Source organism: Bombus vosnesenskii, unplaced genomic scaffold (assembly GCF_011952255.1).
Source record: "Bombus vosnesenskii isolate JDL3184/JDL3185 unplaced genomic scaffold, Bvos_JDL3184-5_v1.1 scf7180000016261, whole genome shotgun sequence".
Taxonomy (NCBI): domain Eukaryota; kingdom Metazoa; phylum Arthropoda; class Insecta; order Hymenoptera; family Apidae; genus Bombus; species Bombus vosnesenskii.
Genome location: NW_022884330.1, coordinates 1,593,212 through 1,617,016, shown reverse-complemented (window position 1 = coordinate 1,617,016; position 23,805 = coordinate 1,593,212). Strand labels below are relative to the sequence as shown.

General features: G+C 40.3%; 1 protein-coding gene and 1 long non-coding RNA gene across 7 annotated transcripts in view; one reads left to right on the top strand and one right to left on the bottom strand.

The window, feature by feature from the left end:
- LOC117241793 (ankyrin repeat domain-containing protein 50) overlaps positions 1–23,805 on the bottom strand; it is a 216,515-nt gene that overhangs the window by 41,465 nt on the left and 151,245 nt on the right. The window contains exon 1 of one of the 6 annotated variants that reach the window (XM_033507913.1): positions 7,889–7,987. The exons of the other annotated variants lie outside the window; for them this stretch is intronic. The gene's annotated coding sequence lies outside the window, so the exon portion shown is untranslated. Of the gene's footprint in view, positions 1–7,888; positions 7,988–23,805 lie in introns of those variants that run through there. 6 annotated transcript variants of the gene reach the window in all.
- On the top strand, positions 393–21,894 carry LOC117241800. The gene is made up of 3 exons (XR_004495117.1): positions 393–952; positions 6,789–6,790; positions 21,699–21,894. It is a non-coding gene; the product is annotated as an uncharacterized LOC117241800 (long non-coding RNA).

Here is a 23,805-nt window from a genome sequence, read left to right as displayed (position 1 = left end):
GTCCTGATTCCAGCTGGTTTATCGTATCGTTAGAATCCTCAACTTTGTTGTAAGAAAATCATATTCGTTTTATAAATTTGACGCCCTATCGAATTTCTTTTCAATTCCACCTCGAAATGGAGAAGAATATGTAAATGTCGAATACGATACGACCAACAAGAATGAAGAAATTGGTACGAAGATTTGATCGACTTATTAATCGACTAGAGATATATATTTCTATTAAATATCCTGTAGCTTGTATATACATTTTCAAATTGCTTTCAAGTCACGATGAAACTTCCGATTGCTTCACATAGCACGAACGATATATCCGTCAAAATTTTCTATGGCGAGTGTTTGAATATTTTTAGGAACAACCGTATACGATATTTTGCTACGACGAAATAAATTGTTTCTCTATTTGTAGAAGGAAAATCGAACAAACGATTAAACACCAAAGGACACATTGTATGTCGGCGGATCGGCGGAATGCAAATTCCCTAGGAACACTGATAAAACATAATGCAATTGTATAGAGGGCGGTGTGCAAGCCGAAATCAACGTAAATTGTTTGAGGATATCAACGCACCAATTGTAGCTGGTTCGTGGCTCGTGATCGATCCGCGGTATTGACTATTGGCGCAACTGGTAACTAGCCAATCTGCTACGTTGGTCAGACATCTGATTACGAACAGTAATTAGCGGTGGATCGGTATACCTGTGTTGACTGTCACTGTACGAGTAAACTTTGTTCCCTCTCCCACCCCCCTCCCCCCGTAACGCATAAATACGAACGACGCGATCGAACTTTAGAAACGCGAAGCTTTCGTTCCCCTTTCTACGTATAGGGTGGACTGAAAATCCTGCTGCAAGCCGTGAAGTGATTATTCATGAAAAAGTAAGTGAAATGCGTAGAACAAGAATTTTCGATACGAGGCTCCGTTTTCGAGAAAATCGACGATGAAGTTTGGTCGGGTGTGTGTGCACTTGAAACGTAAGAGCGCCAACCGCACCAAACTTGATAGTTGATTTTCTCGAGAACGAAGCGTCGTATCGAAAATTGTCGTTCTACGTTTTCGATCTGTTTTTGCGCGGAGAATCGCCATCCTTCGGCTTGTACCACGATTTTCAGTGCACCCAGTACATCGCCGACGAGCGCGAACGTACTTAACGCAGCGAAATTCCAACATGGAAATGGTGTGTTTTAAACATTCGTGCGTACGAGCTATCGTAAAGATGAGAGCGATTTGCCGACTACGTGGAAACGCTCTCGTCAATTTATTCGTTTCACGTCCGCCCGCTATCCACGTATTTTACGGCTCTAACCTATAATATAATTCAAGTCATTTCTCTTAATTGGAGGTTAAGCGACATCGACGTGGCCAAAGGGTTCCAGTTTCCCGCGAATTCTTCGTTGTATCTTTCCACGTTGCCAGCTGGAATGAATTGACTTTTTTACGAGCCTAAAGCCGTTTACGTTCGAATCCGATTGGAATTTACATTTTCGATCTCTCGAAGGCTTATCGTAAAACGACCTTGATACACGAAAATGATTTCGGCGGTGCTCTTCGAGAAAAGTAGCTTCTCTCGTCTGAAGGGAATACCTGACTTGTTATCGATAAGTTGTTAACGGACATTTATGCAATTTCACGTATTTATAAATTAATAGAGTAACAGTACCTAACATTTACCAAATATTACAATATGTGATAAACTTTGCATATTTTATATATTTGCTCGTATTATGCGCGTTCCGTGAGTCTTTGAACTTAGAAAATTTTCATAGACGCGTAAAGGTTTACGAAAGTCGAAGGTCCCTCGTTGGGAGAACAGAATTTCTCTTTCGGATTTTCGCCAATTTTTCGCGCGACAGCGTCCAATTGGCGCGCATGTGCGTTACGTCATCGTTAATGTGGCGGCAGATTTTTTAACCCATTTTCTCTCTGCTTTCCCGTTTCCCTCGGCAACGTTGTGCCAACTGGAATTGAGAAATAACGATCTCGACGGTTGTATGCAAATATCGGAAAATAAAGTGCATTTCGTACTCGTAACCGGTTCCAAGCGCCAAGCTTATATGGAACGGCGGAAACATTATCGTATCGCGATTTTTCTCCATCGAGAAAAATACGCGATAGTTTGCAACGGCGATATTAATAATAAACGTTATTGAATGTAAAATGAACGATATAGTTCACGAGCGAAATAGATTGTTATCGGTTATTCAGACTACGATGAATATTATGAATTTCAGGGAATTTTAAGCTCTTTATCTTTTTCGCCTATCGCTAGAAGACAGTACGCGCATACGCAATGAAGCCAATTATACGCACATTTTAAAACGCTTAACCTGCTAACGAACGGGTAGAACGAGTTAATTTGTGTTATTTCGCTTGTTAAATACCGCGAAATTGATAATTTGTTTATCCAACGATTGGCTGTTTTTAATAGCCCATTACGTTTCTACTGTGTATACATTACACGTATTCTACGTATCATATTATTAATAAATCTTATTAATTCATTCGTCGAATCGCTCATTATTCCTCGAACAATAATTTATATCGTTACTTTTACGTTAAAAAGAATATTCTTTATTTCCAGTCTCACCACTAAGAAACGGACTTGGTTTGCGAGATTCTATTCGAACAAATAATTTCCATTCGCTCGAATCTCTCGTTTTCATACTTTTAAATCATCCAAATATCTCGTAGTGCAGTGCGAAAAGAAATTTTTAATCAAGAAAACAATCTTCTAGCTATCGCGTCAAACTCGTGTCGCAGCTGTGAAAATCGTTCCCTAACGAAATTTTAACGCGCTAATTACCTGCGAAACGCGCTGCTCCGCTGCAACATCAGCTCCTCTCGGTGCCGATGTTTTAATCGAACTCGACAACAAAGGCAGCTCGTAATTACCGCGTTATTAGAGTCGGATATAAATCCACGTTGCGTTAATAGGTACATGGAGCTGGAGTTGCATCCCAGGGTGCACTCACGTCAGCCAGCCTCTCCTCAATGAAATTCTATTAAAACGAAGCCAGATTCCGCGGTCAGATTAATCTCGCTGTCAGTCTTATCGCGTTTACCTCTCACTAGACTTGATTCTTCCTTAGTCACGTTCGCGTATCGCCTGCTGATTGAGACAGCCGTTCGACAAAATTGTTAATAACATAATATGAAATCGGGGAAACAAAGATGATTTTCTCATACTCTTCGAAATTATACTCGACAAGGTCTCTGACGCTCAGCCTATTAGCCTTCCTCTGTAGATTTCACTTACTTTCGTTTCTAAAGATCGCTCTGACTTATTTTCTCAAGTCAGAATTCTGCCAATGAATATTTAGAAGAAATCAGCTTCTTTGTTCGTCTTCTTTAATTCTCTATCGACCCTGTTAATTTTCCCTACGAGCACAACCAGCGAGCATGGTAATCAATGATCCATTAATAAACCTAAATATCAGACAGACTCAATGTAAGACTTATCGTATGTCTCAAACCACTGTTCGTGCTTTCTCTAGTAAATGTAATATGTTCGCATATTTAAATGCGCGGTAATTTTCTGCATAAATTTTCAGATTTCAGATTTCACGAAAATAATCAGAGACGGTGGTGTCTGGTACGTGTCAACGATATCTTAAAACGGTCTTACGTACAACACACGCGATATACGCGCGAAACTTTTCCACGGTAACCGTTAAAATACTTTCGCGAGCCGCTATAGTTGCAAGTAGGATATATTTTGTTTAATCGCTTTATTAAAACTTAAGCAATTTCAACCGTACGAAAACCAGTTATACTTGTAACTCGCACAGTGTGGAAAAAATCGACTCGTACCGTTGCGCGTGTAATTCATTTACGATAACCGATTGCCATAATCGTTCCACGCAACGTTACCGATCGAAGGTCACTAAATAAAGTTGCCAGGTTCATAGGAGGGTTTCAATTAAATTTTAACTGGTCGCATCGGCGAATTTGCAGATTTCGCGGCCAGATTACATATCGCCGGCTTGCCTTATCGCGATTGCAGAGGGGGGTACTTTACTGGAGCACGATAATCTATAAGCATTTATCGATTAAACGTTCCCTTGGTCCAACGCGCGCTAAAATAGAGTGTTGCGAGCGGAACAAGCCGGCAGCGATGCAAATAGCCTATGCGGAATGCAATATGCAACAGCACGATCGTTTTCGTTCGGTGTCATTATCGGAAATTAAGCGTCTCATTTTCATTCGAATATTCCAATGCTTCGTCATCCGGTGGCCGATTAATTTGCATCCTGTTTTTTCGCTCGAATGACCACCACGTAGGTTGTATTATAACGTTAGACTAAAATCGGTGTTTCATGATTATTAAAGTGGCTGGTAATTATGCCTGATGTATCGGCTATTTATTTAATCGACGTATAATTATAATAAAATGTAAATGTATGTAGATATTGGACCTTCCATATGGATGAATTATATCAATATCACACAAAATTACAATTTCTCTGAAATCATTCGTATTACCGGCAACAGTTGAGAAACACTTCTTCATTATCATTTAAGAACTTCTAGCTTATTCTCCAATGTATATCAATTGCTGAAATTCTTTTATCGTTTAAAAGGTGCTGGTGTATCGTCGAACAGATAAAAGTAGAAAATTTCACGCTGAATCTAAATCGAACGTATTAAAATGGATCGTAGAACATGAAACACCGTAAATTTCCTTTAAGAACTTTCTTGATATAGTATACACGGTGTTTAATTTTAATCTATAAATGAGAATTGTTAAAGTATCTGCTATATATGGAAAATATTGCGACAGAGATTGAATGGTTTCGAGAGCGAGATAATCTGGTGTAATTAATTTTTCTGCAGATGGACAAGTAGAGATTGTACGAGGGTGACGTACGTCTCTTGATATTCTGTATAAAAAATTATTTACCAGATATTTCAACTTTTATCTCGTGAAACAGCGCCATACGAAATACAGGGCAAACACGTAGTTTAATTAACGCAAACGTGCATTAAAAATTATATCACCTCATTTAAGAAAACGTACGTTACCTTCGTGCTATCTCTGTGCGTCCATTCACGGGTAAAATAGTTACACCAGATCGTAATCACCTGGAAGCCACCTCGACCTCTTGTCCGAGCCATTTTTTTCTATATAACGGACAGTTCACGAGTAATTCGCACCTATAAATAAAAATCGGACAGCCCGTAGAAAATTGCAATTTCCTTCAATTATTCGCTTGCCACGAGACAATCGAAAGTCTTCTCGAATGTAAAGTGAAAAATCTGTCACTGTCCGGAAACTTTGGCGCATAGCTTCACGTACTCGTACGCATCCTCGGTGATCGCGAAGAGAAGGAAACTGGAACTCGTTACTCTGACATTCGCGATTACGCAACGTTCCAAATGGCCACTAGAAATGTTCAGCTTGCCAGTGCCAAATCACCGTGGCAATTTGAATTTGCCACAATGTTTATTCCGCGCTATCCCACCGCGTCGCGTTCCACTAACAGCGTGGAATTAATGCGAGATAGCCGTGGCGCGTATGAAATAACGCGTATTAAATAACCCCGGACAAACTGAACACCGGCGACAGATCGTTAACCCGCGGGGCCAAGAGCGGTCGAATAATTTCCGTGGCCTCTTATAATTGGCCGGGACACCGCTGCCGGACGCTTTAACAGCGCTTTATTTTAACCCGCTGCTCCTCCCATTCATTCCCTCCGGATAAATTAATAATTAATAGATAAACACCGGTGAACGCCGATTATATCCTGCAACCGCGGACCGGTTCGACCTGCTAATGTAACAGGCTGCCGATAATTTAAGCGGTCGCCGCGAGAGATCACCGGTCACGTTCTTCCTTTACCCATTTTATACCCGTGGATGAGCAGCACCGCGGATTCTTACGCGAATCTAAAATTTTCACCGCGCCAGTTTGAGAAATCGAACCTGAGCGGAGATTTCGTTCGCTCTTTGCGCGTTACGACCAAGTACTTTGAGAATCTCGCGTATCTTCCCACGTTGCGCGCGTCTTCTCTACATCTTCGCACGTTTACGACGGAAATCTGCGATCTATCGACGAGCGTTCGAGGTTAAACTCCCAGTTACAGTCGCGAGAATCGAAGAAACCCAAGAGTCGAAGGAGAGTTCTTTGAATTCCGAAGACGAGAACTTAAAGTTGGCGCAACGACTGTCGTTTTCGACGACGAGGCAAGTTTAAGGACGACACAGTTTAAGGGATAGCTCGTTTTTGTGGTCGTTACGTTCGGATCCCGGAGGCTGAGAGAAAATTTTTGAGTCGCGCGTTCCAGAGACTTCGAACGTGGCTCGACGAAGAAGGAAGCGAAAAGTCAGAAAATTAGGAGAGCAAGGGGAACTTGAAAAACTGGATCATTAGCGAAATTAGACCGGAAGAGGATTGGCAATGAGAGAAACGGGGCTCTGGTGTATTGGGAATGCACCGCGAGCGTGCGGTGCAGCAACAACCGACGACAATCGTTAGGCATTCGAGCGAACCGCACGTGACCGAATCGGGAATTCCGTGGATGGAGTTGGCCGGCGCTCGCTTACGCGATTATTTCGGGGCACGTACGGCCATTGGACTTTTAGCTACGGCTTGGAAACGTCGAAGAATGTTTTGAAGGCGAAGGGTGGCGGGAAAACACGATCGTTCGGGATCGTTATGGGCCTAACGTCTGTTCGAAAAGACGACTTTCTCGAAACGCGACGTGGGCGAATTCAACGTGACGGTCGTTGCGAATTCCACGTAAATAACTTTGCTCTTCGTTGGTGTAAACGACCAGGTTACTCGAGAAGTTACACCGGTTTAAACGCGATCGTGCGAATCACGCGATGGTTTGATCATCGTTCGAGCAGCTCTTCGGATTACGGCCATTTCTCGAGACGTTTCCTTCTTCCGATTATCGCGATTTCACGGCCTACGAGCTTTACCATACGTGCGTCTAAATTCCAACCAACGTTGGATGGAAAATGAATTAAACGAAGTGCGCGTTTTTCGAGAAAAATTCTATTTCGATTTGATATCTTCCAAACCACGGAAGACCACATTTTTGAAGATATTCGAGTCTTTTACTTTCGAACATTTCGGACAATTTTCGTCGATTTTCGTCCTGATCCTTTTGAAGAAATTCTCTTCTTTTAATGTATCTTCCGTGCCTTCGATAATAGCGATAACTTCGATGCCTAGCGCATTGCGAAGTCGCGCTAGTTTAGCAACAGAATTGACGCTGTAAAATTACGAAGAATTATCGAAATTGAAATTTTCGACGCGTAAAACATACTATAGATATTTCTTCCATTATCGATACAACGTCGGATCGGGCTAAGCTACAAATGTAATCTTTCTCTGTATTTTGAGACGCTTCTACCTCCGTTTTTATCTACTTTCTTTACTTTACTTTATCCACTTGCAATATGCATTTAACAAGATATTGTAACACATAGGTGTAATTACTTTCAAGATAATGCAATTACTTTGAATGCACCAACGTAACGAGAAAATTCGATATGCGGAGAAAGCGGCTGCAAAATCATTTATCTAAAGTTTCATCGTTTCTCGTTGCAAGTAAAAGATCCGTCTTCTCTGATGTCATTTTAGCCTACGTGAAAAGCGAACTTGACGCGCTATCGATTTTACAGGCTTCTCGTAGATATCGCGGTTCTGTAAACGAAAGAAACTTTCGACTCTGAATACTGAAACTTGCGGAACACGATTTTAGCAGATACTCCGCAGCAACTCCTCGATTGTACTTTGCAACGGCAAAGGAACGTTCCTCGTTCACCGACCACTTAGAATTGCATTTTTAAAGCAAACTACAAGCTTCCATTTTCGCTGTAAAAGCTTGCCAACGCTCGGTAGAAGCATCCCAGGTCTAATTTCTAGTACCTAATACCCTGCTCCACCAGCTTCTTAACCACTAAACGTCCTTCATCTCCGTCGTTCTACGCTGTACGCATCCGTTGGTCCACCGATTGTGCTCGCCTCTCGCTCAAAAACGTTACGACCACCTGCAACCCTCAAAGAGAATATTCCCCTCTTGCTCCTTGATATACAGCCGGGGCAGGACCCGGTGAAAAAGGAATAAATTACAAATTACGTACAAGATCGTCCCTCAGCCACCATCCGCGGGCTAATAAACGAGGAATTCAAGCGGCGTCGCGCGAATATTAATTACCAAAATTGTGGACGGCGCGTTAATCCACTACCCTGTCCTGGCTGTTTCGCCGTGGCGAACGGAAGTCCGTCGTCGTCTTAAGTTAATATCGCGGCCTCGGGCCGTGTCGGAAATTGCGGCTGAAGTTGGCCAGAGGAGAGCAATGATTAAAGTCTCGCGATGCCACCCTCTTCTGCAGCCGTAGTCTTCGAGAAGGTTACCGGCAGACGAATCAATTAGTCTGACCGACGAGCTGACCGGCTAATTGCAGGGTCAGGGAGCTGGAAAAATGCCGAGGAACTAAGGTCGCCGTGCCTTCGACCGGGGAAAGGAAGTTGCTCGGAGAAAGGCGGGACGTTTTTCTGACGGACTCTGGCAACCGGGGAATTTTAATATCACTTCGGCCGAGACAAAGACGTTTCTTATACAGGCTGATGACAGTATGAGTTGTATATATACACGCTACTATAAGGAAAAATTAAATTATACATACGTTTAAGTGTCAGTATTAGATATAAGATGAAACGTGCTTGTAGATAAGCAAAAATCTTAAAAAAAAATATATATAATATAGCTTTTATTTATTCTTCGGCCTCACAGCGCAGGAAAAGGATTTGGCTTACGAGTTTCTGACTCTCACTGGTTCTCGTAATTTATTTAGAGCATACGTTGGAAGATTTTTGCTTATCCACACGCACGTTTCAAACATACGTGTCTCATCTTATGTCTAATACTGACACTTAAACGTATGTATAATTTAATTTTTCCTTGGCCTATATAATACACACTATCCTATCTAATCTTTTTTCCTACTATAATAATAATAATTTTCCTACTATTTCCTTACTATTCTCTAATCTATTACTATTTTTACTATTTAATCTATTTAGTGTATATTGTAAATTGCCACTGATCTTTTTCTAAGCCTGTTGCGTTAGACACTCGATTTTCTCGTCTTTCTATTAGAAAATATATTGTACTTGAGGAAGAAATGAAATCGTTGTTGATATAGCGATATTTCCTTTCGATCTTCTGGGGATGTTTTGAGGAAAATGTCTGCGAATCTTCGTGTTTTTAAGTAATTTCTCCTATTTTCCTGTCGTTTTCGAACCTGCGAAATTTTTGTCTTCTTGTTCGTTGAAACGTAATTCAAATGTACAAACAAATGTACAAAGACGCAATGTTGGTAAAGAAATCATAAACAATGACAATAAATAAACAGAGTAGAGAATGGTTTCCTTAATCTTTACTCTTAAGTCAAAGATAATTGATAATTGCGTAACTAACAGGAATCGTTAGCCAGCATGGGCCACCACCGTCTAAGGTTAACATACGGTTAACGCACAGTTTAATTCGCGGAAGCCAGACGCACATAAATTCCAATCTGTAACAGCATTGTTAAAAAAGGAAAAGAAGCAATCCTTTGATCCTGTTTATTCGTCCACTCAATCTTCGTTACCATTACTATTGTTTCGATCACTGTTCCCTAGAATCAATTAGCATAGAATGAAAGGAACACAAAGGAAACGTCATTCGGGTTCGTTTAACGCCACTCGAGACGATCATCTTCCGAAAATATAAATAATTCGAACGTTTCAAATAGCCGATCGCTGTCATCGATCACGATGCTCCCTATTTCCTTCTCCATCGACTCCTAACGCTATAGAAGAAGATTACCTTCGTAAAATAAAAATATTTCCAGCAGTCTGAACACTCAATCGATGCCGTTTCCTCTTGCAATCTACAAAGTGCTGTGCCCTACATTTCTTTTACCATTTCCTTTTACATTTCCTTTTACCAATTTCTAACGCCATTAAGAAAGCCACTATCTCCGTGACGTAAAAGCAATTCCAATAATTCGAATGTTCAATTAATCGTATCGCCTGCTGTTTCACTTCGCCACGTTTGCTCTCCCATAAAATTCGATATAGATATTAATTAAAAATCAATCTCGCGATATCGCCAGGTGTTTTAACGTCTCGTCGGTGACCAGAGACCAAAGGCAATTAGTCGAACGTTCGACTAATTAGACAGTCGAAACGAGGAACCTGCAGCCTCTCGCGGTTATCGTTGGCAAATCGTTTCGAGGTGTTTTTCACGGTCCTCGATCGGCTACAATTAATTCCACGTGATTAATTACGACCGGCACGCAATACGATTGAAAGATTCGCGTCGAAAGATTAAGAATCGTCGAATCCTGTCTTGTCTTGGCATTCCTCGTGCCTCTGAACGACACACGATAATTTATTCGGTGCCATTAGCCTCGCCTCTTAGCGACGGCGGTTCGTAAATGAGCTTTCACGTTAAAATAGCTCTTGTCTTTGCCCCGCTTTTTGCCTTTTATACGAGCGCGCTGGTCCCGGCGAATCCTTTTGCCCACCCTTTGTGCAAAATGCGCGTTATTAATTTTGATGCAGAGGAAGAAAGGTCGGAACGATGTAGGACGAGGATTACATCTGCCAGATTTTTCACAACGATTGATGCATTTAAGAGAAAAGGTTTATCGTTATTAAGAGCAGCGATTTCACACTGGCGATTTTCTTTCTTTCTCGAGTTGCTATTTAGTAGCTATTACGTTCAAACAATATTATTATCAACGTATTAGCTGCTAATTTAGCTGTCAGTCTCGAAAACGGTTTCAACCGTCTTTCAGTTCAGTAGAATTTTCTTACAGTATCATTTTTCAAATCTTATCACTAATTTACAGATTAGTGCGAACGAACGTAAGATTCGTTTTGTTACTCGAAACGATAACATTGGGAATGAAATCTGAATGAATATTAAAATATTATATATTTTCGATCGATGAATAATTATGTATACTTGAGATTATGTTTTCTGGTGGATTGCGCGACTGGAAAATGCAGCGCATAGCATCGAACGCAATATCGCGAAGAGGCAACGGAGTAGGCAGGCAGTAGCAGGGCTTCTTAAAATTAATCTAATCAGACGTGGCGGGGCGCGCCTAAGTGGATTCGTACATTAACAGAGAGAGAGAGAGAGCGTTTAGCGAACGTGGCCGAGGCAGTTTCCAACCTCTAGACTTTAGATTTACCTAGCCCTTCTATTACAGCCGTTCATTCACTTACCGAATAATTCATAATTAGCTACTACGTGTTTGCCAAAAAATGATCTCCACTCTTTGCCGTACGGTGGTGAAATTTTCCCACCACTTACCAAGTGTTGGATTTAATTCTATGAGTTTTCTCAATCTTCTATCTTCGATAAATATTTTTATCTCTCTACGAATCGTTTTATAGAAGCTGAGAATTTTCTTCCTCAATTTCCTAAGGGTTTTTTCTGAAACAAATACTTTTATCGTCTTACAAATCATCTTATATTGGGTTGGCAACTAAATGATCGCGGATTTTATCAGTACCGCCTAATGACAAAATCCGCAATCACTTGGTTTCCAACCCAATATATCCTTTTAAAACTGAGAATTTTCTCACTCAAATGTAGAAGCTTCTATTCAGTGAATTATCGCTCATGGGGACGAATAATTGTTTCATCAACATAAACGGAGGTTCCGAGCTGCAAAAATATTTTTAACAATTATTCGTCGAATCGTTTCTTCCAACGTTCGTCGATTTACCTCAGGATACCGCACTTGATTGTTCTTCTCGTTCTACGCTTGTCAATATATCCGATCGTTAAAATCGTACGCTTGGAAGAACGTGAAATTCAAAGGCTTTCTCTTCTAATTCAAATGTACTAAATTATTCCAATGAAGTATTGTGCGTAAAAGAACGAAATTATTCGAAGCCTATCAAAAACCGTGTTAAATTGTATTCGTTTAACGTATCGAGGCTTGCGCCTGCTACAGTTTTTTCGTACACGCGCCACACATCGTAACTGTTATCAGACAAATTTGAAAAGTCACGATAGTAGAGTTCATGTCCGTAATTTAAATATTTTAATTACAAATAACCATTATACGAACGATTGAAATTGTTTTGATGGGAATTTTGTTCGGTTGCATGGGAGTTTTGCTTCGGTTGCAAATAGCCATTATCGACGACAACAAATTTTTCCTGTTATATTCGACCATTGGCCGAGGACAGGATGGACTCGAGTGGCGTTTTAAATGGGATTCCGTGTCTCGTGTTCTAAAATACCGAACTCGAAAAAACTCAATGATTTGTAACGTCGCGTCGCGACGATTGTAATTATGTTAAATCCATACCCTTTGATGTGGTCCGTTTGAACGTGGTTTGAACGCGATACGTTTATTCAAACGAAACTTTAGCTAGTGGTCGATTGAATAAACTTTGTCGAACTCGCCTATCTCGCCACGTGAAATTATGCCACGCTATTATACGAACAGAAAATCGTAAGTACATGGTAAACGCACGAAGTATTTGTCGCGCGACAGTTTCGAGTAACCGGAATTCAACTGTATATTAAATGCAAATTACAGACGTTATTACACAAAATAGTAATTAAATTGATAATTCGACTAAAACCATGCTTTAAAATAATCTTACGGTGGAAAGTAAAACGGAGTTGTGTGAAAGCAGATTTGTGTATTTAATAATTAATTGTTTGTTAAATTAAAATGGTATATAGAATTGGAATTAAATTGAGAATTAAAATTTCTCTTAAGAGAAAAGTAAGAGTATTTGTTTATTGTTCATTTTTAATAATTCATTTTTATATTTCATTTTTAATAATTATACTATTAATTTAAAACAATCCTACTGTTAATTTATGGCAATTACGAGAATAATTTTTAACAATATAACATTAATATAAACTAATTCTACTATTAATTTAGAGCAATGCTATCGTTAATTTACAATAGTTACACGATTAATTTGTAACAATATACCATTAATTTAAAATAATTATACTCTCAATTCTCAAGAATTGTACAATTAATCTGAAGCGATTCTACTATTAAGACAATTCTTCCGTTAATTTATAACAAATTCTACTGTTAAATCATAACAGTTACACCATTAATTTATAACAATACCTCGTTAATTTAAGATAATTATTCTCTTTACTTATAACAATTACGCCGTTGACCGATAACAATTCTACTATTCATTTAAAACAATACCAACAATTCGTAACAATTAAGTTAATAATTTATCTTGCTAATCTTTATACGTAGCAGACACGTAGAAAGAATCATACTAAAATCAGCGACGCTACCACAGCATTCTCGATATCTTTCGTAACGAATTAATAAATCCCAATACTCGCCACTTCTTTATATTATCAAATAATTGTACATCTTCCGCTCTCGATAACGCAAATAACGATTACTCGCCAATCAAATACAACAGAATCACGTTTAAAAACCTTTTACGTAATCTACCCAATTCATTCTGCTCGATCATGCTGCAATTTCCGCTCCCCAATTATGACCCAACCGACACGTATAACGTACGATAGATATTTTATCGATAAATAGAATTAATTTCTGATATACGTATAATGGGACCCGAGCGTAGTCACCTCCCCGTGGTGGGTCCCGGTAATTGCTATCGTTTTCCAAATATTCATGTTCGAAATACCACTGCAAATATTAGAAAATTAATATAACATTGATTTTGCTACTACGTATAATGCATACACATCCATTAAATACATACGTTATACCATTTGCAAACTGATACGCATATTAACGTCTCATCATCGGTATCGCTACATCGTAAAACGATATGAAGCTAAAAACTACGCTAATACAGTCCAGTCTAGACTATGCAAAATTCTCTTGAGAATTTTTTTTTGGTAATCCAAACTGGACCGACAATTCGTCGTGGGACGCCGTGGCATATCGCAAGGCCATCGTGGGATGCCTGCGTCTTAATTTTGATCAATCGTAAATTAGATATGCGTAGGTAGTAATCTGCGATTTATCGCGTAATCTCTGCGGTGATTTATGTAATCGTCGTACGCCAGATAGATGCGGCGTGCCGTATGCTTTGCTTTGAAATTTGTAAGGATCCAGGTAATTGTTTTGCGGGAGATGGAAGATGGTGCTTAGCGTATGCTTACTTGGAAGTTTTAGGTTTAAGCGTTAGTTTTAATTGGCAACTTAGAAAGCCAACGTGGGATGCGCGCGTCTTAGCTTTAATCGATCGTAAGATAAAGAGAGACATATACATAGTAAATTATTATCATCCGCCGTGGGACGTCGTGGGATACCGTGAGATAGCGCGGGGATATCGAGGGATGTGTACGTTTGAGTTAAAGTCTTTGATACGAAAGGTTGCCACTAGGGCTACGATATAATGTACTTTAGTTTAAGTAGCTTTCAGTGCTAAAATTGAGATTAAGTTAATCGTAAGCCTCGTCAGTGGACGGCGAGGGATACAGAGAGATTACTTATTCTTCGTTTTATGACTCGTTGTTGGTTTTACGCTTTAGCTTTAAGCCTCGATTTCAAGTCTAATTTTTACGCCTTAATTTTACATCTTAATTTTAAGATTTAGCTTTAAGTTTCAGTTCTAAGTTGCGCCGTTACTTTTTAGACCTACTTTTAGGTCTTAGCATCGAGCTGCGTCGTTAGTTTTAAACATTGTTATCAAGTTTTAATCTTAAGTCGCGTCGTTCGTTTTATGTCTTAGTTTTAGTCTAATTGCGAAGAAAATACAAACACGAAAATATCGTAGGGAAGATGGAAAGTCAGATTTTTATGTTTCAAATGTATGAAATTATAATTTTCTTTGAAACTAATCAAACGAATCATTTTGTTACTTTGTCATGTATTTTCGTACCGTCTTTTTGCTTAATAAAACGCGTCAATTTTATAATTCATTATTCCATGGTACATACGAATACTAATTAGCAGCGATGTTAACAACGATCGTAATCAGGAAAAATTCTCGTCGTCGATGATGATTATCGTCAAGCAAAATAAAATTCGAGCTATCGGTAACGATTGCTGTTAACCAAAAAATATTCCCATCATTTACATCGGTTACTGGTAACCAAAATTAGATTTTCGTCATGGACAATCGGTTACTGATAGGCAAAAAATATGGCAATCATTCATAAGGTTATTCACAAGCAGAATATTTTAGAAATTTCATTTTTTGAGAAATATCTTCAAATTCTATCGACTGAACTGACTTCCATTTAAATAGAAATTAATTTCTCTTTCAATGGTCTTTTTTGTGTCTTTGTTTATCTATTTCTTGAAGTTAAATCTCAATTCTCCATCCATCCAAATTGACCTATAATCTTCATTTATTGTACAAGTTGTTGTATATCTTCTATATATCAGTCTTTGGTATTTCGTATTTTCTATATTTCTGTTCGCTTTTTTTGTTGCTTTCTCTGTTCGTTCACGTAGAAAGCTCTCAATTTTATGCTTCTTTTTGCGAAGTTTGTCACTCCCCATATTCGTTTCTCCTTCGTCATTGTTGCTATTTCTGTCCATTTCTTGCTTTTCAGTGCGATTGGTCTAACTGCTATATACATATATATTGTGTATTCGCTTAGTATGTTTCCATTCTCTATTTCCTCGCTGTGGCGTAGTTCGACGAGGTCAGTTCTCTATTTTATATTCCAGTCATCGTGTTATCGTCATTGTCCAACCTAGTTTCCCAGCTAATCTTACCTGCGCGATAATTCTTTTTATCGACAGTGGAATATTAAGGTCAGGTAGTTCGTCGCTTCTATTCCTGTTACATTCTACATTCTTTTTGTACGCGCAGTTCGTTGCTCAGTCTGCTTGTCCTGTTCCATAGATTTCTCTGTCATCGTTCGTTGTCCGCCTTCTATTTCCTCGTACAGAGCCACGCGTAAAGGCACGAAAAGTTAGAAGCGATAAAATTTGGGAAAAAATCCGCCCGAAACATTCGACAGGTTCGATCGGTAAATATAGCATACGACGCAAGCATAAAACGGTGGTTGAAATGGCTGCGATCAGGAAAAATATTACGAAACGTATAGGCGAGGAAAATACATGCGACGTCGCGTCACGTATCAAAAAATTGATTCTCGGGGCAAATAAATAGAAGCGCGACAGCGGCGGGCGTTCGCCAGACGGAAAAAGACGGCACGAGATGGTCAGAGTCTTTATAGCCGGCGCCAATTTTCCTAAGAAAGCGAGCAAATAGTAAATGGTAAATGGTCGACACGTGGGCGTTGACTCGTGCAACACGAACGTGCCACGTAACGACAGAATCGCGACGCCCACCAGATGCTTCGATCCAGACTGTCCTCTGTTCTTTGAAACCTGCACAGCCACTGCGCTGCTTCGCAGGTACCTCGCATCCGTCAACTCTGGCTTTTTCTCATCTCCACGGAACCACGAAATTCATAGGTTTTATATTTCTACGCGATAAATTGAATTCGTAGCAGCAGATTCTCATTTCGTTACTCGCAGTCTCCAGTTCGAGTCGTTTCCATCTTTGGATGGAAGAAGCCGATGCGACGATCGTCTACCAACAGATCGACCGATCCTTCGTTTTCGAATCTTCTGACTTCGAATTTGCATTGGAAAGGCATCGAAGAAGGCTTGAAATATCTTTAATTGGACAGCACTCGGCTTCTGAGATATTCGCGTTGTCTAAGATAAAAATTTGCCTATACGTACACGTACACAGCAAATGGAAATTCCTCTGGCACTGGAAAAACATTCTGCCTCGTGCGATGGCCTAATATAAAATTCCTCTATACTCTAAATTCATCGTGAAAATTCCTCCATCTGTCCTATCCTACATTCCTCTGCGACATTATTATGCCATCAAGCGACCGTTATCGCTGAAAACGAACGAAATTCGAATGTTTCGACCAGAGGTTGATCGTTATTGGAACAACAGACGTCGAACGAGATTTCTCCTTGAATCCTCTGGAGAAAAATACAAATTTAGCAGAAAAATTACTCGTTCAAATTACGAGCATCAAAAAAAAAAAAAAAAATAGAAAAAGAATTTTCCACGAGCTCGATTAATCTTGCAGAAAAAAATCTGCCAATCTTACGAAATAGTAGTTGATACTCGATATGTGATCGTGATAAACGTCCAAACAGCCGGTCATCAACGCGTCGTTCAGCGAAACGATTAACCACGACACGTAACACGTGCCTTTCGAAGCAAACGAAAACCCGGCTCAGTTCCTCCATAACGATCATTCAAATTGATTTAAACAGTTTGAACAGACTGTGTCTCAACCACCTTCTCCAGACGTAGGACGTATCAGCGGAGTCGATCTGGTCGACAGACCCTGGATAACTTTCCGTCTGGTCGGTAATAATCGCCGGTAGCGTGAGTCTATTTCCATAGTAATTTCTCGTCAGCGAATAACCGTGTGCTGTGGCGTGTGTACGTGCAATGTGCACTTGCTCGGTGAATTTCGCGCACAAATTATATTTTAGATGATTCCGGGCGAAGGGCAAAGAAACGAAGAAAATGCTTATATCGTGGAAATTGAACTCGATTTAATTGGTAATTCTTACTGGAAATAAATATTTGCAAGTTGTTCGATATTCATAGCGCGTCGCGTCGCAGAATATTTCTAGATTCCAGAGAGATTTAGAGAAAAAAGAATGGAAACAAAAATTCGTATTGTTAACTCGTATCTCTCTACAATTTCTATCTCGTGGATTTCGAATTTTATCGGGTCGTTTATCGGCCATGTATCCAGAAAAAGTACGATTTCAGAGAAAACGAGTCCGAACGTTTCGAACTCTCAGAGAGCTTCGACTCTCGTGACGCAACAGCGATGCGACTTAGGCGGTGAATTTTTCAAGCTCGTTCGTGGCACTGATAGCTGTAGAAAGTACGAGGAAACCACTGTGTTCCTTTCGTGTCGATAACTAACAAAGAGCTACAAATTTTCAATTAAGTATCAAACGTAAGAAATTGACTTTCTTAGATTCTATATCGCAGAAAAATACGGAAATATAATTTTTATCATTAATTTCTATTTGCCTAATCTTCGCATCTTTTCGATCGACTTACGATTTGCGTAATATACGAGCAACAGATTCCGAATAAATTTGACCCGTTCAACGCGTATCGTACGTACTCGCTTTTGACTTGTGCTGCATATCCTGCAAGTTTACACGCCAACCGTATGACAGAATCTGGTCTCTGTGTAAGCAGAAAACACGTATTTCCTTCGTTACAGTATACATACACACATATATCTTCCTCGCTCCATTACTTCGCGAGTCAGGTGAACGGGCTTGCAGCAGCCAGGCTCCTGTGGATTAATTGGTCCGTGAACGCTACCAAATGCAGTCGGTTCGCGAGAGCTGGCCGTTTTAGGACAGTCGTCTGAAACGAGGCGCCTCTACGATAGATATCTCGCGAGCTTTTCACCTGTGTAACATTATACATACGGGTGTACAACACGTGGGTCGTTGCGCTTGTTACGCCGCTCGGTGCATTTGTGGTCGTTTTGATGCCGGCCTCGGAGAAATCGGTTCTATTTGCGGTTTTCAGATAGAAACTGTACGCAATAACGGCGCGCATGTGTTTCCTTGCAGTCACTTTAATCGCGCGGCTTGAATTTCATTTGTAGATTCTTCGAATTTTATCCCAAGATACTTGGAATTTCATTCGAAGATCCTGCAATTTCATTCGAAGCTCCTCCGAATCGGGTATTTTGCATTTTCACGTATATCATCGGTTTTATGTTATATTCTTTGATACATATTATAACATTCGTCTTATCGAACGATTGTTTTACGCTACAATAATGATCCTTTGCCTGTAGCGTTGCTCCTTTTCTATCTTTTCTTTGCTTCTCACCTTTCTAACGCTTTTTCCATATTTTCCATCATCGCTGACCTTTTCACACCTATCGTTTCGTCTTTATCCCTTCTTGAAGCTAAAATATCAATCGTTTCTTTTTATTCCGATGGTATTCCTTTCTTACTTTTCCACCTTCTAATTTCCCTCATTTTTTTACTAACACTTCTAGCGAAACTCTCGATACGATACGCGTATTCTTGAAACATATCTCACAACCGATGCTTCCTACATGGTATCTTCGCATAGCTTCTTCCTACCCGTATATTTAGGGTTTCAATATCGTTACCGCCATTTTTTTACCATAAATTACCGTACACATCGATGCAAATGATACTGACAAATCTTTCGTATCTTACTTAGAAATTCTCCCATCTTTCTACCGAGAGATCTACATTCCAGAAATTCATCCATCCCTCAGCTTCCCTTAGCTTCAAGAAACAAAAACACCAAAGTACACGTAGAAGATTTGGTTGAAGGTTGGTTGGCTGGTTTAATGACGAGAGATCTTCATATAAAAAACCGTCAAATATATTTTAAAATAATAGATACAGAGAATGTTCGCTATCGACTCGTTTGCATCATGGCTCTGCTTAAGAAGACTGGTCCCTATCACCGCGCGCGTTCAATCGTAGGTACAGTAAATGACATCCGAATTCTTCATGGAGTTTATCAAAAATTTACTGTTCGAAACGATTGGTAGACAGTGTTACTCTTCATCGCATCTTATATTCTTTATAACAGAGGAAAAAAGAATTATTTATTTAAAAAAAATAAGAAATTAAATCATATTATTTCTCGTGGAATGCTTTAAAATGTTCAATACGATAAACTGATATAGGCCAGATACTGACAAACGGGTCAAACGTGATCTCTCACATCCGAAGAATACTCAGCGATTGAAATAAAAAGCAGTCGCAGCGCGCGGATTAAATCCGCGCTCGGATGCGAATCAGTTAAAATCGCATTGAGACTGAGACTGAAAAACTGATCGCGTTACGTTTATTTATACCGGTCGGGCGTATACAGGAAAATTTAAATTCGTCTTTGTTTGACGGCTGCTCGTAGCCGCGACGTTGTTTTTGTCCGGAGTTTATTTATTATTACATTACGTGTATCCCAACGATGTTGATACTCCGAGGCAAAACAACAACACGATTTGAATTGTCCTCAAGCTCATGCGCCGCTACACACACACACACACTCCCACGCACGATCCAGCCCCTGATCTGTCATCCACACCACGAACCGCGCATCAATGCCTCCTCTTTGGTATTAAAATCTGCCGCACGAGGGGTTCACAAAAAAAAAACTCCTTTCACCCGCTGTTCTCAGCCCAGCAGCAACAAATTACCCGCCACCCCTCGAGAACGTTGAAAAACCATTTGAATGCTCTCGAAGCGGACCAACGCGAACAACCAATGGATCTCGTCCCTTTTTCTACCCCCCTGCGACCGTGTGATTTCGCGAAAGTCGCGTCCGTGGCCCTTTTCACGCCACCGCCGCTTCTCCTTCACCACGCCTCCAGTCCCAACCATCCTGCAACCACCCTGCCTGCTCGAATTAGTATCCCATTCTGCGTCGCTGGAAGAGAAACGGTTCTGCCGTATCCTACAGAATAAACAGGCTCTGCTGCTCTTTCATCCCCTTCCCTCTTCTTTCAGTTGCCAGCCTCTGCTTGTACTTTGTAAACCGAATACTCGCGCACTTTCCCTCTTTCTTTCTGTCCCGGTGAATATACGGGGTGTTTCGGTTAAGTGGGGGCATCTAAGTATTTTATTTTCAGCCGCGTGAAAAGATTTCTCAGGACAGTGTCAGGCGCGTTATTTCGAAGGGTGTACGGAACATATTTTCTTTATATTGGATTTTAGCTCGCTGATTTATCCATTAAGTGGCTGTAGCTATGTATTCCGTGTGATTGATCCTAAGTCTGGTTATGGCTACGCGGTCTCTAGCTACCTAGTCTTTTGTTTTTTATTCGAAAGATCAAGTGCCGAGTTTATTTGATTTCCATTGCCATTTTGAAGTCACGTTCAGAATTTCCGCTTCTGTCTGTACGTACATCGTTCGTGGTGTTCGTAAAAGAAAGAAGTAACCCGATGTTGACGTGGTTAATTCGACTCACTCTTCTATCCGTGACATCGTTTTCTCGTGGTAAATGATATCCAGGGAGAAGTGAAAAGGGAAAGATAAAAGAAACTCGTAATAAAAGTGACGAGTCGTTGGAAAAAACCAGCTCGGACCATCCATAAATGAACCAATAAAAATCCTAATCCCACGGAAACGACGATCATAAGCGATGCTTGAGCGTTCGATCATAAAACAGCGAGCATCCAGCCAAGGTCGAAGATCATCCGTCTATACATATTCATATGCTTCGAGATACGATACGCACAGTTTTCGAATAATATCCGGCTTTGAATTTCATTCCGGGTTAATCCTCTCTTGAATCATGCGCGGTTACAGGCGAATATTAAAAGGCGGTATCGAGTATTCTTGTTATTTTCTCCTGTTATTCAACGAACGTTGCACGACCCTCGCGCAAGTATCGATCGCTTCTTGACACAAATATGCAATTCCCATCGTCTCCGTGTATTATACGCAGAATAATCCAGCCGTAGACTCGCAAAAAGCTACGAAACTATTTGCGTAGCCGAATAGAAATTTCGTTTCATCGATGGTACACATGGCAATTACAAAAATGCAAAAATTTCCAATTTTCTATTATACGATACAACAGTTTGGCCACTACGCTCTCCTGACTTAACTCCGTTTGACTTTTATTTATGGAGCCATATTAAATCAATTATCTATTCTGAAGAAATCGCAAGTTGCGAGCAATTGAAAGAAAAGATTATTGTAGCCTTTCATACTTTAAAACAAGCGAATACGTTAGAAAGTGTTCATAGAAATTTAATTAGAAGAGCAGAAGTACGTGTTCGGCGGAATGGGCAACATTTTCAGCAATTTTTGTAATAATAAACTTTATGATTACTTCGTATTATTTCATTATGTATTCCTAATTTTCCGTTACAAACTTAAACTGCGATAATATCCATCGAGACAACGATCTACACAGTGAGATCCGTTATAACGAGACGCGATAAAGTGCAGGCGTACCGAGCGAAAATTCAAAATCGATTTTCTCGAAAACAAAGCCTCAAACGACAAATTTTTATTCTATATTTTCCACTTCTTTTTTCGCGTAGAATCACCCCCTTTTCGCTTGTACCATCAGTTACCAACCACCCTGTATATCTACGAGCAAAGGACAGTTGTAAAATTCAGTGTATAAAAGAGAGACAGTTACTGGATCAAGGAATATTATCTTTCTTCCTCAGTTTTCTTCCCGATTTCTCCATACGTCCGCTTTTCTACTTGTTCCTAGCTCATAATCATCGTTCGCTTAATTAAACGCTATAGAAGCGCGAAGGCCGCGACGAAACTCGTTCATTTCCGCCTTTGATCTCTTCGTGTAATCGAAATTCTTCGTGTACTGGCCCACTCTGTCCTTCGCCCTTTTTAAACGTCAGCGAACACGAGACCAGAGCACCGGTGTACCGCGTCCACGACGCTTTTGTCCAAAACGATTTCCATTCAGGGAATTACGACACGAACGAACCGTAAGATTCCTTTTAAAGCACTTGGAAATATTTTGATTAGAAATTCATAAACGAATTCTGGAGAAAAGAGGTTCTTTACGAAACCTCCTCTATCTTATCAAACTCGCACTATCCTCGAAACATCGCGCAACTTCGCATATTTGCCTAGCGCGTGAATTATTCGAAAAATTCTTCGTTGAAACCACGACGTAGAGACGCGATCCGTGCCGAGTGCACAGCGAACGTACCAAAAGCTAGCCTGAAATTAATTTTCTAGATGGCCTGTACAAAGAAAAAGGGGTCGCTTAAGAGGATCAAACAGAAACTCTGACACTTTCAACGTCACGTCCGTGATATCCAACGCACGCTGCATAACCAAGGCCACTGTAGGCGGCTGATTTAATTCCGTTTTGACCCGAAATTATCCCCGGGTTCGTACCGGTGAATAGGAAACGTGTGCTTCGTCCATTGCAGCCGAGGTACATCCATATCTCTAGGCCACTTTGTAGGCGAGCAGCCTAGGCCAGAAGGTTCGCGATGAAACACGAGTCACGGCGAATTACTGCGCTATTCCGCTGTACAAGCAACCTTGCGATACCGTGATACATATTGGTCCAGAGCACGATCCTCCTTCTATGTGGCCGAGGCTGAGCGACCAAGAGTTACGAGGCACATGGAACCGGAACCCTTTCGAGGAGAAACTGCGACCAGGACCAGGTTGCTTTATTTATTAAGTGGACTTCAAAGAAGCGGAAGTGCAGCGAGGAACGGCGGAACTCAGGGGACCAAACAGTCTGAGAGGATGGTATTGTCTTGAGATTTCCGGGTGCTAGACACGTACTCGGAATACGCAGCCTTTCTTCTTCCTAGCTCTCGAAGTAATTTTCAAGTTGCTCGGTTAACGATTATGATTTACTTTTTTTTCCTTATGAAAGTCTTCTTCAATTTGTGATATTATTAGTCTGAGTGATAGAATTTGCGATATTATTGGTCTTAGCCATAGGAACGTATAATAACGATTTATTAATTTCGGCCTTCGAAGCGTACTTGGACATTAGGATTGCTAATTCGTCCAAACTTTCGCACACGTGTCTGACGAATTACAGATCGATACCGTACCTCTACTACTTCGTGATACTTATAAGCAGGGTTCGAATAAGCAGCTATGGGACTTTTCGATGGGTTTTATGTACGTTCATGGAAGCGAAGCTACAAGATCATATAGAAATTCTCGTATCGTATATCGTCCTATTAACAACACGTTTTTTTTCGCATATCGAATGAATAAAAAATAGTAATATCTACAAATTGAAGCCTCTTACGCGTTTCTTCAATT